This window comes from Eschrichtius robustus, chromosome 2 (assembly GCF_028021215.1).
Source record: "Eschrichtius robustus isolate mEscRob2 chromosome 2, mEscRob2.pri, whole genome shotgun sequence".
NCBI lineage: Eukaryota > Metazoa > Chordata > Mammalia > Artiodactyla > Eschrichtiidae > Eschrichtius > Eschrichtius robustus.
The window spans coordinates 52,562,063-52,568,062 of NC_090825.1; positions in this window are offsets into that span (position 1 = coordinate 52,562,063).

Sequence of the window (6,000 nt, forward strand, 5' to 3'; positions counted from 1 at the left end):
GCAAACTTTTAATGACTAAAACATAGTAGACATGATGGCTTGTGACTTCTGAGACTAGGTCATGAATGGTCACCACAGGCACTGCTGTTTCCTACTTCCTCTCTGTCGGATCACTTGCTCCGGGGAAAGCCAATCGCTATGTCATGAAGACACTCCAGGAGCCCCAAGGAGAAATCCGTGTGGTGAGAGAAACTGAGCCATCCTGCCAACAGTCAGCAAGGAGCTGAGACCTTCTGCCACTAGCCCTGTGAGTGCAACATTTTGGAAGTGGATCACCCACCGCAGGTAAGCCTTTGGATGACTGCTGCATTGGTCAACCAACAGAGACAGTGAGGCAGAACTGCCCAGCTATGCTCCTCTTAAATTTCTGTCTCACAGAAACTGTGAGATAATACATGTTGTTTTTGGCTATTAAGTGTTGTGGTAATTTGTTACACAGCAATAGATAACTAATGAACTCGCTCTGTGGTGAGTGTGTGGGAAGAGGCACCCTCATAAATTGCTGGTAGGAATATAAATTGGATCAGTGCCATGGAGACATATTAGGCAATATCTATTGCAGTAAAAATGTAATTCCACATCTATAAATACATCCAAAGATATACTTGTACAGGTGTGAAATGTTAATTAAACAACTCTCTTTATTGCAGTGTTATTTGTAATGGCAGACTGGAAGCAATCTAAATGTGTATTGTTATTGGGACTAGTTAAATAAATATGATACATCAATATAGTGGAATTCTATGCAGCTGTTAAAAAATAATTCTATAAACAAGGAAAAAACAATGTGCATAGTATACTACCATTTATGTAATGCAAAAGAAAATAATATGTATATATTATCTTTGGATGGAGGCACAAGAGACTGATAACAGATTGGGGAGGAGACTGGGGATCAGGAGTGGGAGAGAACATTTCACTATATATCTTTTCTTGATATCCTTTGAAAAAAATGTCTTTTACCATGTACATGCATTACCTATTCAAAAATTTTAATAATTGGAAAACTAAAGTAGATGAAAGGTCATCCATGTTAAGAGATAGTTTCTAACTGTGTAGCTGATAGAGAACTGGAAATCCTTCTACTATAATCATGATAGCTACAATGTCTTCATGCCTGGAATATACCTTAAGAAGGTTATACCCTAAGCCATTGTATTTTTCTCCTATTTAGAGAAAGAATAGGTTTATAGGAGGTGAGTGGTCTGCTTAGAGTCTAGATAAAGAGAAATTAGTTAGTGTGGATTTGTCAATATTTACCCAAACCAAAGAAGAAAGACAGTATTTAGCAGATGTTAGTACTTTCCTACTAGGAGGGAGTATTTTGTATAACACAAGGGCATTAAGTTCTCTTTGTTTGGATTCTGTGCTCAATTGAGCAAACTTTTAATTACTAATTGGGCTTCCCTAGGTTTTTACAAGCAATCCCTTTCATATTAGACACAAGTATTGTAGTCACTGTAAAACTGTAGCCCCCATTAGAAATTTTAAAAGGGCACTTTAGTTTATATATCAGTCTTTCAGGAGTTAGATTTGTGTGACTCAGGCCCAAGAGCCTGAACAGCAATGACTGCTGTGATATGATGAGTTTCTTGACACACAAAGCTGAGGAGCAGTGTCTACCTAGGTCCCATCTCCCTCTGAGGCCAGTGGAGTAGCCTGCCAATCTCTCTTAGATAGATGAGTGTCCCCTTTTTATCTGTGGTAAGCATAAACAAAGCATGAGGGAGAGCTTACTGCAGAGCAGTTCCTATGAAAAGTCCCTGTGTGATCTGATGGTGTGACCAGCTAAAGAAAGAAGACTGATGAAAGCTCAGCTTCCACAATTATCAGAGGGACCAGATAATGGAAAATCACCAGCCCACTGGATTCTTTGGTAGTCCATTTGGAAAATCTTTGACTTTTATAATTCAAGAGGAATCTGACCACAGATCCTTGCAAATTCCCAGAACTTCTGTTACCATGATAGAGTATCATTTGCACTATAAAACACATGCATAATAAAAGTCAAGTTGAGATTTGGATGTTGGAGCATCAGCTAAGTACCCTCACTAGCTAAATAATTTAAATGACTTAACTGTCACACCAACCTGGTGGCATCAGTTCAGATTTCTTTTTTGCCATAACCCAGTGACATTTGTACAGGTGTAGGCCTTTAGAGTCATTGTGACTAGTTAAAACTGCAAATGTTATCTTGGTGATTATGAAAAGTCAGCTGTACTGAGGCCAGGTCTAGGCACCTTACTTAAAGAGGATTGTTCACCAACTTGAGAGTATGGGAAGGTTAACATCTGTGTCCACCGCTGCATTTAGCCATTTATTCACTTATTCATTTATTTAACTTACATTTATTAAATGCTCCTATTTGCTAATAGCTATAGTATGTTTTGGGGTTATCTGCTACGAGAAACAGCTGAGGGAACTTCAGCTGTACTACCAAAAGGGAAAATTTAAAGGGGACGTGACAGCTGTTTTCAAGCATGTGATGAGGGAGGAGGCTTATCTATGTTTTTCCAGAAGACACTAGTAGGGAAAGTGAGTAGATGATAAAGGGTGTCAGACCTGGGCATAAATTACAGAAGAACCTTTTGACTTTGGAATGAGCTGCCCAACAATGGAATGCACTGCCTTGCAAAACAGTGATCTTCCGACCAGTCAGGGGAACTGCCAAAGCACAGATAAGGAAGATGGGGCCCAGAAAGATTAAATGACCTGAACAAGAGTGCGTAGCTAGTTAGTGTAGGGGGTCTGGCTTGGTACCCAGAATTCTAGCCAGCCTAGGCCAGTCAACCCTTGGCATGCAAAGATTTAACTTTGTTCTTTCAACCTCAAAGCTTCATGGTGTGTTGTAATTTATAATTTTGATGAAACGTGCTCCAAGGCTAACGTGAGGGAGTGAGTCCCTGAGCTCTCAAGCAAATATCCACATCTCAGTCTTTGAAGGTCTATGCTTGCGGAGAACACAGGAATTCTGGTGATGTGTTACAACTTCTTTTTCATTATGAAAAGTATGTTAATGTGCAAATGAGCAAACAAGTAAAGAAGTCATGAGCAAAAAAATAAAGATAACCAAGAAAGTGAAGGTTCCTATCAAAATATGAAGTTTCAGATAAATTCGGGTGGCCTGTGATATTGGGTGGTGACGTGAATCAGCGATGAGAAATTGTTTCACGGAGTGTTCCATGGTTTCAGCAACCTGCCACCGAGGTGTTTGGGGAAATGTTCAAGAAGAACAGGAGTATTCTGTACTCATTCCACTATATTTGACAGTCTCCCTTGATCTTTTGCTCTAAATCATCTGAGCAACACTGATTATGAGGAAGGAGAGATTATCCCTAATTAATCTTCCCATTCAGGTAAGAGGTGTGGGGAAGGAATTGTACATCGTCTCTGGTATGGCTTCCCTGCAGGTCCATGCAGGCCATGGGAGGACCTGGATCCATGCGACTTAGACGTTCCAGGTTGATGTGATACCAAATAAAGTCCCACAGTACGCGTACGAAGTCCAAGATGTCTCTGCCTTTCTCTTCAAGGAATAGCCGTATTCATTCCTGTCAGCTCTGGTCCTGAGGGCATTGTTTCAGAGGCAATCACTCTCACTTTTCCCCAGGATACTAAAGGCAGTTTAGGCTTAAATATTGAAGACAGAGCAGGACTTTCAGGGAATGCCCCAGCCCCCCTAGTTTTCCTAACATAGAATTCTCAAAGTGCAATCTCTTGACCAGCAGCATTTGCATCACTTGTTAGCACTTGCTAGAACTACAACTGGAACTCCTTAGAAATGCAGATTTCTCCCCCCTCCCTCCCCCTCCCTGAATGGTAAACTCTGGGGGTAGGAGGGGTCTAAGCAATTAGTGTTTTAACAAGCCCTGCCAGCGATACTGATGCGTGCCGGAGGCTGAGGACCGATAGAAGACATTCAGGAGTGGGAAGAGTGACTTGGGTTTAATGGTTGGTTTGATGTCCAGCCTTGACTGCCCAGCCTCCTTCTTCCCCAAAGAGGAGACACCTTATGGAAGCCAGCGCTGATCCACGCCATCTCTATCTGCATCCAGAATCTACAGGGTTTGCTGGGATTTCCTGGAAGACAGAGCAGTAAGTAGAAAATGCTGTTAGATGCTTTCTGTTTGGCTTCTTGAGGCCTTGCCAAGGTTTAAGTGGCACCCAGATTTTTCATAAATGAAAGATGGAGATGTCAGCACACCCATGATATGCCATGAACAAGGATTCAGCTTGCAGAAATCCTCCCGAGACCCCCAAAGCAGCAGCTTTCTGCATATTTCTACCTGCAAGGCTGTCAACACAGCAGTTTTGCCAGCTCCAGTTTTACTTGAGAAAGCCGAAGCCCAACCATTTATAGGATTCATCTTTTATGACTAGAACTTTACCAAATTAAATGTTTAATAACTAAAGTAACAAATTATCCGCTTGCATATGTGTGTGTTGTTCACCCAGTAAATATTTCAATCTCGGGTATTTCCCTCCCTGTTTAGTCACTTCGTTCTTGTTTTTCTTCTTTATGGCAGGCTTGTTTATGTGACAGCTGTTTTACATTGATATAAACATGCACCCCACTCCAACTGAATCAATGTCAGGAGAACAGCAGGAAGCCTATTTCTTCCTGTTACATCCTATCCCTGCTGTAAATATGTGTGCCCGCTAATGACAAGTAACATTGGCAGAGTCCACACCTGGAAGCTAAGAGGTTGTCCACATTCCAGGAAGAGCCCAGGGATGAAGGGGTCTGAATTAAAAACCCCAGTGGACCTGCCATGACAGGGCTTGATCCCACCCACTCCTTGTTTATATTCATAGTGTATTTATGGGGTTAATAAAGAGGGTAAATAAACAGACTGCTGAGAGGCAGAGGAAAGAGTGGGAGAAAAGAAAGATCTGAATTTGCATCAGCAGCCCTGTGTAGCAACACCTCTTAATTGAGCAGGTTGTCTGGGGAGACATCACTACCACTTCTGGATCTTACCTGTTTAAAAAACTTATAATATCTGTGAGCTCTGAAGTCTCAGATTTTCAGGTGGTGCTCTAGTTAGCAGATGGTTAACTGCTTAATGAAGTCTGTTCCTCTTGTCATTCATGACAGCTGATTTTAGCCCTTAACCCTGAGATCTCTGCTCTCGTTCTTATGGTCTGAAGGAAGGAAAGAGAGAAAGAAGGGGGAAAAATTTAGATACTTTGTTCAGAAATTCTAATCATGGGGTCCTGAAGACATGTTCTCATTGGAAAATTAACTTTAAAAATGTGAGATGTGGTTCCCTCTGGCTGGCAAGAGGGAGGTCAGGGAGGCTCCCCTATGTGCCACCCCTTTTTCTCCTGACTGAGGATGCTGGGGGCCAAGTGAGGAACTAGCCCTGGTTCCACTGCTTCATTAAGGCCTGTATAAAGTAATTCTGGGTTTACCGATGGAAGTGGGCCTCTTCCTGTAAACCTCTTTCTAGTAGTTAAAGAAAGGGCAATCTTTCGTGAATAGACCAACCTGGGTTGGCCTTCACCTGGCTGGCAGAATTCATTCTGATAGCGTGTGTGTTTTTATACAAAACCTCTGTGTGCTAAATAAAGGTCAAGGGAACAGTAGGCAGCCTGTTTCATCCCATTATGTCCTTGCCTCATCACAAGCCAGTTTAGCCTCCAGACCTTCCTGACAATACAAGGCTTTGCGGGTGGCTCTGTGTCCTGTTGTTCTATTGATACTCATTGTTCTGAACAGCGTTCAGGATCCTGGTGGAAACTGGTGTGGGTGAGGCTGTAGCTCAGTTGTGGGGCAGGGACTGACTCAAGCTCTTGGAGGGTCTTGTGCCTCCACAGGCATCCCTGACATGGAAACTGCCCCCTCCCCAAACGAAAATCTGGGAGTGGGGAGGTTAGCAGGGAGTCGGTTGGAGGAAAGATCCAACACAGTATATGGGTTATAAAATAGAACATTCTTAAAAGAATGGAGGCCCCAGAGCAAATCAATGTGTTACCCTCCAAATATTTTACCATGTA